A 14,202-nucleotide genomic window follows, 5' to 3' on the forward strand; every position below is an offset into this window, starting at 1 on the left:
CCTATATATCTGTTTTGGTACTAGTACCATGCTGTTTTGGTTACTGTAGGCTTGTTTAGTTTGAAATCAGGTAGTGTAATGCCTCCAGCTTTGTTCTTTTTGCTTAGGATTGTCTTTGCTGTATGGGCTCATTTTAGATCCATATGAAATGTAAAGTAGTTTATTCTAATTCTGTGAGGAAAGTCAATGGTAGTTTGATGGGAATAGCAGTGAATCTATAAGTTACTTGGGCCAGTATGGCCATTTTCATGATATTAATTATTCCTATCCATGAGCATGGAACGTTTTTCTATTTGTGTCCTCTCTTATTTCCTTGAGCAGTGGTCTGTAGTTCTCCTTGAAGAAGTCCTTTATGTCCCTTGTAAGTTGTATTTTTAGATATTTTATTCTGAACAATGAGAACACATGGACACAGGGAGAGGAACATCACACATCGGGGCCTATCAGGGGGTGGGGTGCAAGGGGAGAAAGAGCATTAGAACAAATACCTAACGCATGCTGTGCTTAAAACCTACATGATGGGTTTATGGGTACAACAAATGACCATGGTACATTTATATCTATGTAACAAAGCTGCACATTCTGCACATGTATCCCAGAACTTAAAGTATAATAATAATGAATAAAAACAGAGCATGTGACAGAAATAGAGAAGGAAAGAGAGAAAGTGAAGGGGAGATCTTAATTCTCCAGATGTGTTTCATAAACTTTAAACATGTTTCTGTCTTCTTCCAGTTTTTTGCTGTAGAAAAGTCTGAAAGGTAACCTGGACATATAATCTACAAGACAAAGCTCTTATTTAATCCCCCATCCCACAGCTGCTGACCTGTTTCTGATGAAGAACCTTAATTCTTATATTATCATCTTTACAATGAACTAAAACTTGTAAGATTTCTCCTTATATCTTATTGAAATAATATGCAATTTATTCTATTTATCTTTAATGACAAAATTGTGATGACTTTCCTGTTTTGTTTTTCTCTGCAGCCTCTTTATAGACTCATCATTGAGATGTCAAATTATCACCCGTGTTCTCTGTACTACTGGATATTAAAAACAAAACAAAACAAAACAAAACAAAAAACAGGAACCATGATCTTCAGTTTCTCTCTAGAAAAAAATATACACACTAGGATATAGAAGAAAAATGTTTCAATGAGGTCTTCTAATTCCATTACAACATACTATACTGCTATATTTTAACAGCGCCTAAGAGACAATATTTTAAAGTGATAAATTTTGCTGTTAATGTAACCTGAAAATCCTCAATAATTAGAGGGTTAGCATATTTGAGGATGTATATATCAAAAAAAATTGTGTTATGTTTCAACATTTTAAAGATGAATACATGTACATGTATATTACACACAAATGTTCCAAATAATTTTCATTGTCATTGTACAGATTCTATAGTATTTCTTGTCATTTTTATGCACTTGTCAAACAACTGCAGAAACATTTATTGGTTAGTTTCTGCTTTAGCATTTTATTTTCAGTTGACATTTGCTAACTGGCTATTATTTATTTATTTATTTATTTTTTAATCTCTAGAAAGACCTCCAAATCCAGTGCAATTTTCTCTTATTATTTTCCGCAGTGCTGAATTATTTTGAACTTCTAAGTCCTTTTTATGTGAGTGTAGAAAGATAAAATACATCAAACTGAACCTTTTAATAAAACTTCAATGAAGTGATAAATCAGGTAGCTATTGCAAACAATGCAGAAGTACACTTGTGCCATTAAATGATGTAAGAAACACATCTAGTATAAATGAGTTGTTTGGAAATCAAAGAAACATCCCTCTGTTTAATATTTCCTGTAAGTTGATCCTTCAAACTCTATGTTTTAGCAAAAGAACTTGTTGCCTTTGAATTGGGATTTTTGCAGGTATTTATCAGCAGTAATCACATTTTCAATTATACTAAAGTCTCAAAGTTTGAAAGTACAAACCAGTTATTGTGTATTTATTGACTTTTATTTTAAAGTTTAATTTGTACCAGTGAAGAACTCCAGCGCCTTCTATATTAAAAAGTAATATTAATACCTTTTTTAAGAACTTACATATCAGATAACTGAAGTCAATAAGGTGACAATATTGTTATAAAATAAAAATTGATAGAACTGTGTCATACATGCTCACCTTTTCAAAGTCGGTAAGTTTGAGCTTCTGTGTTCCCTTGGTGTTTTCAAGATTGTTTTGATGAGTTTGTTGTTATTAATATTTTTCATAGCATATTTTTCTAGTCTTCCAAAAGACTGGTTTCAAAGAGATTAAGAAAGAAATTTGTCACTAAAGAGAGCCTTCTTTGTCTAACCTAAGTAGCAAGAAAACAATTCAAGCTACCCCATTCCCTTTTACCTCCTATAGGAATTGAGAAGAAATGGGACATCTAAATTGCTCAGATTTTCTTGGTGCACATCCTGGATCTCTGTGTAAATATTGCCAGCATATATAATACAATTCAAATTATCAAATATTTATGTTTGTATACTTACTGTTAGAATTCAGATTGAATGGTTACATATGGAAGCTTTGTAGTATTTAGCACCATTCTTGAATTTGATTAGTGCGGTTAAGATAGTTGTCTATGATAGAAACCTGGGCTTCTATTGGCACTCTGTAAATCTAAATTCCTAGACTATCGAGATAGAAAAAGGGATTTTAACAACTGGAAGAGGCAACACTTCCCTTTTTTAATAACACATCACCATAAATGCATGTTAGGCCAAAAGAAGCTTTCATGGGTAAATATACCCTCTAAAGCTGAAAAAATACTCACTTTTTAAAAAAAGGTACTCTTTTCGTTGTTGTTGTTAGTTTTTCAACCAAAAGGAGGAGGGATCTGTAGTGGTGGGGAAGACAAGAATTAGAGCAAATCACAGCATTTGCTCAATAGCATTTCAAATAATTGCGACTGCTCCCAGGGAGATAGAAACACTCCCTACTGATAGCCATGCTGCTTTAAATTCCTTTGCTGCTTCCCTATTGTCTCATCTCCAGATTCTCTACTAAGTGGGAAGATCACATTAGGGTAAATCACCAAAACTACTGAACAGAGGAATCTGATCTAGAAATCAAATCCCTTCTACTTTATTCCCCATGGGAATTTTACCTAAAAAGTGGAAGAAAAATATATCTGTTCAGTTGTGGCAGCACAATTTCTCCATTTATGATGTTAGATTATTTTTTGTATTTAAACACATATCTCTTTCAAGTAAATATACCTCACAATTTTAGGGAACTCCACTAAATATTCTATTTTATTATCTTTGCCATCCATACATAATGGGTTGTGTTATGATCTCCAATTTCCATGCCAGTCATTGAAAAATGAAACAAAACAATTTTCTAATGAATAATTATTTTACTTAATCTCTAGAGATATTTTCAGGAATTATTTCTCTGACAGTGACATATAGATAAACTTTCAGAAACAGAGTTGAAAGAAGGAAAGAGAGAAAGGGGTAAAGATTACTACCATAAATAAATTATATTTTGGCTTTTTAAACTTACATATATAACACAAATAAAATCTATATATATTATTTAAACAATGCTTTTGATTTCCTGATGATCTATTAAACAGCAATCTGACTCTAAACTCTGTTATCTGATATTTCAACAGAGTCTTATATAGGGAAACAGTGTATTAAACAATATTACTTTAGTGTAAATATGTAGTGAGGTCATTAAAATGGCAAAAGAGCTGAACCAAGAGGTAATTTTTCTTAAAACATTCTACCATCTCGAAGACTGATTCTTTTCATGTTTTAATTTTATAATCTATAATTTTAATTTCTTAAAGTAATATTAAACTGTAGAACATAATTTTATAAAAAGTATCAACCTTATAACTATTGTGGATTTTGTATCATTTTCATTTCCAATACTCTGCCATAAAAAACCTGAAAGATTTGTCCAAATTTTGTCTACTTAACTTCCAGTTTTTACTGCTTCATAGATGTGTTTAATGAGATTAGAGCCTAGATAATATTCACATATCTCAGATAAAAGAATGGTCAACAACTGGAGTATTTTGATTTCTCTATGGAGGAAAATAAATACATAACATAGGAATGTCCTGAAACGTAGAAAACTATTTCAAAATGGTGAACATCCATGAACATGAGAACTCTTCCTTTTACCTGTCACTTTATAAACATTGTTTTTTAAAAAAGGGTACATGACATTAGCAACTGGATGCTAAAGCATTTGCTACTATCAACACTTTCACTAAATTTCTAAAGATATTTTAAATGTTTCTATATTTCCGCACCTCTTTAATAAATTCATCATTAACTCTTCATTACTAAAAATATAAATTTTGAATGAATCAAAGACATGGACTGAGTAAAGAAGAAATATACATATATATGTAATATATGTACACACATACTTTAGAAACAGAAATAGAATGCAAAGCAATGGACACTATAATTTTAAAATTTATTGTTTTAAATTTGGAAACAATAAAATTCCTTATTTGTGATGTATAATTGTACCAATTTTGACAAATGTACTCATATATCTACCACCAAAATCATGATACATAACAGTTTAATTACCTGAAAATATGATCTTGTGTTGCTCCTTTGTAGTTAACCTGTTTCCTCATCCTTAATCCAAAAATTAACTGATCTAATCTCAAAAACTACATTTTTTGTATTTCACAAAAGTCATATATACAAAAGTTATATGGAATAGCTTAGTGGTTTTTGACACTAGTTTTTTTCTTATAAAATATAATCCCTGTTAGTGTACGTATCAATAGTTTAGTGTCTTTTATTTCTGAATATTTCTTTTCTGGGATTCATGGATCTGTGCTTTGGTGGCATTATTAATTTGTAAAATTCTTAGACCGTATTATTCTAATATTTCTTTTGGCCTGCTCTCTTTCTATTATTCTTCTGGAACTCCAAGTATAAGTATACTTGATAGTTCAGTATACAAAAATTATGTTATATATAATGTTCAGCTGGTTCAAATTCCTTAGGACTATATTATTATAGCAGTCAAGAGAGTTCATATAGCCCTAGGGGAAGGCAGAAAACATTTATTTTTGCTCTTATCATATGCATGCAAATTGTTTCTGGTCCTTCTTTTTGATTAGGATTGGAAAAGTTCATTTGGCAGTTCAAAGGTACCAGCATTATATTGGAGGCTGTGTTAATCATCTATGAGTAAATCTTCTCATCTCTGACACCATAACTAAATTTGGGCTGCTAATTATCTGAATTAACCTACTGTAATCCTTATACCTAGTTTTTGCAGGTACAAGACTATTAAATAAATTTGGATGAGATAGGTGTAACTACTCCTGGTTCTTTCAGGTTTTTAAAGGTGGTATTAATCTATGCTCTTCTACCAGGGAGGTGACGTTGTATTTTATTTACTAATTTTCTGCAGGCTATATGTATGCATGTAGAGATTGGGATAGGAAGAGTGTCTTAGAAGTTTCCACTTGGCTTTCTATGCTGTGATAACTCTTACCTTATGGACCAAGGAACTAAGAAATGTGTGGTCTCTGTCAACTAACAAATATATCCATTCCAGTTATCTATTTAAGAACTAGAAAAATGGTGTGAGCAGACTAACAGACTCACTTGTAAGCCAGATATAAAGCAGGATTCCATTTATTACTTGATCTTGTATGTCTTCACTATAAAAGAAAGTCTATGGTAATATGTGCCTGGATATCAATGACATCTCAGATTCTGTGCCAAATATTCTGAAAATGGTTAGGTGTTTACCTTTTATTACATTACAGGTACCAGAGTAAATAGCCATAAGTCTCTTTGATGAATGACCATTAAAATATTTACTTCAAATAATTCCCATGGTGTTAGAAGGTCCTACCCTCCCTTTGATGTAGTTCTAATAACTGACTCAGGTTTGACAACTGGGCAAGAGGTCATTACTTGTTATTCAGGAGATTACCATCAGGCCCTGATGATAAATCCTTGTATTATCACATTTAAACCTATGTTTCTAAGGTTTGAGAAATATTACAGTTGGATGTCACTCTATCTTGCTTCTGAAATGCTATTTTCTAATAACTCCAAAATTCCTACGTATGTTGTTACCTGATGTTAATTATTGTTCTGGTGGCAGGGGAGGATGGTGAAAATAGATCCGGAGAGGTGTACGCATTGCATAGCAGAAGCTTCTGCAACCTGTATAAGCAAGAAGGGGAAGTAGCTTTTAACAGGAAAAAAGAAGGAGGGGGCTTCTTTTGCAGACCTATAGATCTCAGGAGGACCGAGATTTCAAGATTGTAAAGGATACTGATTTCAGACAACCCCATCCAGAGATTTTGTTTGCCATTCTTTTCCATTCAAGCAGTCAAGACTTTGACCTTGATGTAGCAGTCTGGTTAGTGTAGAAAATGCAATAAATTTCTGTTACTTAGGCCACCCAGGGTGTGGTATGTTATTGCTGGAGCCCTAACAAACATAGAGGGAACCAGTTGTTACTATTTATTTTCTACATTAGGATTCTTGGTTATAAGTTGAAAAATTAATTTTACCTACCTTAAAAACAGAATGCAACTTGTAATCAAAGATTCAAGAATGTGTCATGGAAGACAAGGGAAGTGAGGTGGGGCATTGTGAGTGAATAGGTTCTGGGAACACATACACAGATATAAGTCTCTCTGAATCTCTTTGTCCACCTCTTCTGTTGTTTCATTATCTGTCTTTGCTAAAAGGCTTCCTTTGAACTAATAGGCCCACATGGTGAGAAGCATGGCATCTAAATACCTCTGGGAAACAGAATCCTATCTCTCTCTTTCTCTCCCTCATTTGCTTTTTAAATTTCAATTCCAGGAGAGGAGTTTTTGATTAAGCAAGTGTCTCTACCTCAACTATTGAACTGTGCCCTGAGGTGTTGCCAGTAAGTGTCATGTATTACAGATTAAGAGAAAGGACAGGTCTCCTTCAAAAAGGGAGAGAGGAAGACTGTGGGTAATCTGCTAGATGTACACTACTTATACTGTGTTTGGTTGAAAGTTTTATTGAGTAGCCATTTTTTACTTATTCCCAGCACCAGTAACTTGAAAAGTTTGAAGAATAAACCTTTAGAAGGCCATAGTAATAACAACAGCAATAACATCTTTCTATCTATCATCTATCCATCCATCTAATTATGTTTATTCACTTCAGTGCACTTATATTTGTATCATCTAATTTAATTATAGCTAAAACTCATGAACACTTTAAAACAATTATAATCATTATGCTGGTGAAAAGATTGGGCTCATATAGACAAATATATGTCTACAAAAGATCTGTTTAGAATGAGGCATTTTTAAGAATAAAGGTTTCAAGTATCTTATTCAAGTAATCAGCCCAGAAATAGTGGAACAGCACCATATTAAGATTCTAGAGACTTTGACTATGATACCAATCATGAGAGTATTTATAAAACAGTAACATCTGTCTTTATAAAGTAATGTCTGTTTATGACTCTTTAAATAATTTCTTTTGGCATTCTCACTGACTCTTGTATACCTTAACTTTTTTTATTTTGAAACATTAGTTGAGTTTATATTAAAAAAAATCAATTATCACCAATGGATGCTTTTATACTATGATGTCTTCACTGGAATTTTCTAATTTGTTTTATGTTTAAACAATTTTTGTGCCTGCATCAACTGGAGATAAACTAATCTCCAGTTTATCTAATATTTTAGAGGTATTTCAATGTCATTTGAGTTTTTACTTATAAAACAAGAAAAGACTAGAAAACTCAGCCCAAGTTCATGGAATATTTATATTCGCCATCTGCATGCCACTCTGTGTAAACACAGAAATTGTCAGATGAAGCAGCAAAACATAGGGCCTCTATAAAGTGCTATTCCCTGCTGAGCAGATTCTTGGAAACACTGCAAGTCTTGCAAGAAATATGAAGGGAGTCTTCTTTGAAATAAGCATGATATTCCATGCTGAGACAAATCACACTCACAGGGTATATGAACATTGAAATTAGAATTACAATCAAGAAATAAGAAACTCTAGCCAGAGATTCTACATCCAAATAAATAAGAAGAAAAATGTTAGTGTTTAGAAAAATGTAAAACATAAAGTAAAGCAAATAGAACAACAACCAAAGTAAAATACTAAGGATTATATATTGTTATCATTTAAAAAAATAAAAGATACCCTGTTCTGACTATGTTGATAAGTGCACTCCTATAAAATGTGAATGCTGAAGGTATGACAGTTGCAAACCTAATTAGATGAACCAGATGTGATCGTTGTAAAAGCCATTTCAGGAAAAACTAGTTTTGGCATGCTGGCTCCTCTTTCTGAAGTGAATGTCAAATATAAACATCCTTAATATAAAAACTTATAGCTCAAACCCTTTTAGAGCATTTTTTGTTTACAGTCTCTCCATAGATTCGTATGTTTTTAAGTGACTGAAGTTTTGTAAAATATTGTCTTCCCAGAGATCTATGTAACTTGCAGTAATATTACACCTACACACTCCTGCAAATGAAAGATGAAAAATATGTGAATCATAAAAGCTTAAAAATTAATTACAACAAATGGATTCCAAACAAAATTATCATATTAGAAGATAAGTGGATATAATGATACATTTATTTTTACCATAAAGCTTCTTAAAATAAGGAGTATAATTTTTTTTCTATATTCTCCACAAATACATCAAACTTCAGTGTAACATATGGACCAAGTGAAACAAATAAAATCTAAACATGTGTCTAATATGTTATATGTGACAAAGTTGTGGGAAATTAATTCCAGTATTGTGATTTATCTGAGAAATCTTGCAAATATTGCTCATTGAAATCAATTCTTAGAAACGTCTAACATAATGAGGGGAAAAATTGTGAAAAAATAATAATATAATTATGGTTTAAACTTATGACATCAGCTAGGCAACCAGGATACTTTATTTTCCTGTTTAATTGTGTGCTGCTTACAAGGGATGTGAAGGACCTCTTCAAGAAGAACTACAAGCCACTGCTTAGTGGAATAAAGGAGGACATAAACAAATGGAAGAACATAACATACCATTCTCATGGATAGGAAGAATCAATATCGTGAAATGACCATACTACCCAAGGTAATTTATAGATTCAGTGCCATCCCTATTAAGCTACCAATGACTTTCTTCACAGAATTGGAAAAAAACTGCTTTAAAATTCATGTGGAACCAAAAAAAGAGCCCGTATTGCCAAGACAATCTTAAGCCAAAAGAACAAAGCTGGAGGCATCATGCTACCTGATGCTATATATTCGAACTCTACTAAAAGGCTACAGTAACCAAAACAGCATGGTACTGGTATGAAAACAGAGATATAGACCAATGGAACAGAACAGAGCCCTCAGAAATAATACCACACATCTACAGCCATCTGATCTTTGACAAACCTGACAAAAACAAGAAATGGGGAAAGGATTCCCTATTTAATAAAAGGTTATGGGAAAATTGGCTAGTCATATGTAGAAAGCTGAAACTGGATCTTTTCCTTACTCCTTATACGAAAATTAATTCAAGATGGATTAGAGACTTAAATGTTAGACCTAAAACCATAAAAACCCTAGAAGAAAACCTAGGTAATACCATTGAGGACATGGGCATGGGCAAGGACTTCATGTCTAAAACACCAAAAGCAATGACAACAAAAGCCAAAATTGACAAATGGGATCTAATTAAACTAAAAAGCTTCTGCATAGCAAAAGAAACTACCATCAGAGTGAACAGGCAACCTACAGAATGGGAGAAAATTTTTGCAATCTACTCATCTGACAAAGGGCTAATATCCAGAACCTACAAAGAACTCTAACAAATTTACAAGACAAAAGCAAACAGCCCCAACAAAAAGTGGGCAAAGGATATGAACAGACACTTCTCTAAAGAAGACATTCATACAGCCAACAGACACATGAAAAAACGCTCATCATCACTCACCATCAGAGAAATGCAAATCAAAACCACAATGAGATACCATCTCACACCAGTTAGAATGGCAATCATTAAAAAGTCAGGAAACAATAAGTGCTTGAGAGGATATGGAGAAATAGGAACACTTTTACATTGTTGGTGGGACTGTAAATTAGTTCAACCATTGTGGAAAACAGTGTGGCAATTCCTCAAGGATCTAGAACTAGAAGTACCATTTGACCCAGCCATCTCATTACTGAGTATATACCCAAAGGATTATAAATCATGCTGCTCTAAAGACACATGCATATGTATGTTTATTGCAGCACTATTCACAATAGCAAAGACTTGGAATCAACCCAAATGTCCATCAGTGACAGACTGGATTAAGAAAATGTGGCACATATGGCCGGGCGCGGTGGCTCAAGCCTGTAATCCCAGCACTTTGGGAGGCCGAGACGGGCGGATCACGAGGTCAGGAGATCGAGACCATCCTGGCTAACACGGTGAAACCCCGTCTCTACTAAAAAATACAAAAAACTAGCCGGGCGAGGTGGCGGGCGCCTGTAGTCCCAGCTACTCGGGAGGCTGAGGCAGGAGAATGGCATAAACCCGGGAGGTGGAGCTTGCAGTGAGCTGAGATCGCGCCACTGCACTCCAGCCTGGGTGACAGAGCCAGACTCCGTCTCAAAAAAAAAAAAAAAAAAAAGAAAGAAAATGTGGCACATATACACCATGGAATACTATGCAGCCTTATAAAAGGATGAGCTCGTGTTCTTTGTAGGGACGTGGGTGCAGCTGGAAACCATCATTCTCAGCAAACTATCGCAAGAACAGAAAACCAAACACTGCATATTCTCACTGATAGGGGAGAATTGAACAATGAGATCACTTGCACACAGGAAGGGGAACATCACATAAGAGGGCCTATTGTGGGGAGGGGTCAGCGGGGAGGGATAGCATTAGGAGATACACTTGATGTAAATGACGAGCTAATGGGTGTAGCACACCAACTTGGCACATGTATACATATGTAACAAACCTGCATGTTGTGCACATGTACTCTAGAACTTAAAGTATAATAAAAAAAATTAAATTAAATAAAAAATAAAAAATAAGGTGCACTGGAAAATATTTCAACTACTAAGCGAATATAAGAAACAATTGTATACAATTTGAATGATTTAAAGGCATTACTATCAGAGTGTTTTAAATATAATAGAGTTTTATATAATAAAGGTCAATCACAATGAATATTAAAATCATATGTAAGGTTACATAGTAAAAAAAATTATTGTTTCTTGAGAATTAATGTCTGTTCACTTATCCAATCTTTACAGACTTTTTAACACAGAATTTCTTCTAGTGACTATGGGAAATAAGGTACAACTTTGTCCTTGATGTACATATGATAAAATTAGAAAGATGATTTAAAATTTTAATTTTTGTTTTTTTTTTAGAGACAGGGTCTCACTCTCTCACACAGGTAAGTGTGCAGTGGTGTGAACATGGCTCACTGGAACCTCAGCCTCCTGGACTCAACCATTCTACCTGCTCAGCTTCCCAGGTAGCTAGCACTATGGGTACACTCCACCACGTCTGACTTTTTAATTTTTTTAGTTTTTTTCTGTGGAAATGAGGGGTCTCACTGTGTTGCACAGGCTGGTCTCAAACTCGTGTCCCCAGGCATTCCCACTGTCTTAGCATCCCAAAGTGCTGGGATTATAAGCATGAGGCACCATGCCCAGACAATTTATACAATGTAATGGTGTTCTATGGATTGCTATGAATAAATGTTGTCTTGAAATTATACAGTATTTAGTAAAGCATGTAAAGAGACAATAAGTATACATTGTGAGGGTAATAATGGTTAACATTTACAAAGATAGTGCAGTTGGTGAAATAACGCATGAAAAAGGCACTGGGCACAAGCATGATGGACTGGAAGGGGAGCGATATGGATAACACCAAAGACTATGTTAGACCAGAGTGTCATACACCTGAGAGGGGAGAAGAAAAGCAGCATGTGGTAATATAGAAGACATAATAGTTATTCACACAGGCTCTGAAAACATATTTCCTGGTTTCAGATCAGGCTCTCCCTCTTACTGACATTGGTTAGTCGGCTTAAACTCTCTATAGTTCGGTTTTCTCCTGTATAAAATGGGGATAATATTTTCCGTCTCATGGGATAGTTGTGAAGGTTAAAGTTTATATGTGTGTGTGTGTGTGTATATATGTTAAATGTATGTGTATATATATACTCACACATATATACACACATATAGACACACACACATATATATATATCATGTTTATACCACTAAGTACATACTGTAATTAGCTGGTGGTCTATACTAAATTATTATCATTATTGTTAATTTATTAATTTATTTATTTTGTCACAGGGTTTCACTCTGTCTCCCAGGCTGGAGTGCAATGGTGCTATCTCAGCTCATTGCAACCTCTGCCTCCTGGGTTCAAGCGATTCTCCTGCTTCAACTCCCTGAGTAGCTGCGATTACAGGCACCCGCCACCATGCCCAGCTAATTTTTTTGTATCTTTAGTAGAGATGGTGCGTTGCCCTGTTGGCCAGGCTGGTCTCGAACTCCTGACTTCGGGTGATCCACCAGCCTTGGCCTCCCAAAGTGCTGGGATTACAGGCATGAGTCACCACACCCAGCCCGTATTCTATAATGAATTATTAAATATAATGTAGTTTGATGGAGGCAGAACTTCCTTTAATGGCAAAGTAAAGCTATCTGTAACTTCTGTCCCCAATATTACTAATAAAAATTCTTAAAGAATTATCAAAGTCAATTTTTTTCAGGTCTCCAAAAATTAACCAAAGTTTGAAACAATTTAAAAAGGATTTATTCAAGAAAACAGCTAAACCACAGTACAACCAGGAGGATGTGTGATACTTTAACATGGCCTACTACGCCTTTGCTCTTCCCAGCTCTGTGACAGCATTGAAAATTAGCAGTTTTATGACAAAAAATAGTTATAAAAAGCATTAGCTTCAGAGTCATAGGCAGGGTTAGATGGGTTCAGAGTTCTCTAAAATTCCTATTCAATATTTGGCCTATCACACAGTTCCCGAAAAATTTCTACGGAGAGAGCACTGTGATTATTTGACCTAACCCCGAGCTTGCTCTATGAGAAAAGCCTTGCCCTCAGGGTGATAGTTGAAAACAATCAGCTGCAATTTTTTTAAAATGTCCACTTTTTAATACAATGATGTAAGATGATCAACTAGATATGACAGAAAACACTTCTACTACTAAGGGACAAGACCACCAAGAATACTGGCACAATCCAAACAGATCTTTGGAACCAAGGCATTGAGAGTCATTGAAGGGATGCAGGTCCCAGATTCAAAGGAGAAGAAGCTGGGAACCCTGCATGTGATTGTCAAGCATGAGGGTTTGTTCCGGACCCTGAGCAGTTTTTGGGAATGTGGTGAGTGAAAGAAGTGTGGAGTGGCTCATTCTTGCTATGGACATTCAGAATCTTAGCTGCAGGAGACCCATGACCCCCATGAGCATTTGAGTGGGCAGGGAGAACTGCCCAGAGAATTGGCAGAGACAGAATTGCAGCTTGAACAGAGCCAACAGAGCCTGGTGCGGGAACAACTGCAGTGGAGCATCGCCATGGGTACCTATCCCTCAAGAATTGCGATACTCCTCTAAGTGGCTTTAGCATTTGTTGGATGCCAGACCTGATCAGAGCAGGGCTATCTTGCCTGTGGGATGTGGTCAATCTGATCTGAGTGCTCCCCATGTCTGCTCCCTGTGGGGTCAGGTGAGGCCAATCAGATTCAAGTGCTCCCCATGTCTGCTGGCTGCTTGTAGCACAGTTTTGGCTGCCCAGAGGAAGCACTTGCCAGAGGCCACTACCATACCTCTTTCAGCAGACACCACCTAACAGTTGAAGAGCTTCTGCACAGGGGCCTCCACTGGCACACCTGCCTGCAGCCCTCTCCATGCTACTTTGCTAGTGTAAGCACATAAGCTGTCACCACCACTGCCTCCTGCTGATGTACACCCATGTGAGGAAATCTCCCCTGTGCTGCTGCTCCACCAAGTGCATTTGCAGGCAGTTCTGATCAGAGTTTGACACCAGTGGACTGGGAATACCTCGAACCTTTAGGCACAGCAGGTGTTTAACATTAACGGACAAGAGAAAAAGCCATAGGCATGGTTTCAGCTCCCTGAGTTAGAGCACACAGCCCAGGAGTGCTCAGTTGAGCCTAGGCTCCATCCAGATATAAAGCCACCAACGAAACCCAA

The 14,202-nt window shown here is 35.5% G+C and overlaps 1 long non-coding RNA gene across 2 annotated transcripts in view; it reads right to left on the minus strand.

Annotated features, from left to right (window-relative positions):
- Positions 1–1,968: 1,968 nt before the first annotated feature.
- The window catches only part of LOC123572384 (uncharacterized), a 28,632-nt gene continuing 16,398 nt past the window's right edge, over positions 1,969–14,202 (minus strand). The window contains exons 2-4 of one of the 2 annotated variants that reach the window (XR_006696925.2): positions 6,085–6,174; positions 2,781–2,843; positions 1,969–2,256 (exon numbers count right to left, since the gene is read on the minus strand). This is a non-coding gene — a long non-coding RNA (uncharacterized lncRNA). Of the gene's footprint in view, positions 2,844–6,084; positions 6,175–14,202 lie in introns of both variants that reach the window. The other variant, XR_012428000.1, reaches the window with a different exon arrangement.

Source organism: Macaca fascicularis, chromosome 1, assembly GCF_037993035.2.
Source record: "Macaca fascicularis isolate 582-1 chromosome 1, T2T-MFA8v1.1".
In the NCBI taxonomy this organism is placed as follows: Eukaryota; Metazoa; Chordata; class Mammalia; order Primates; family Cercopithecidae; genus Macaca; species Macaca fascicularis.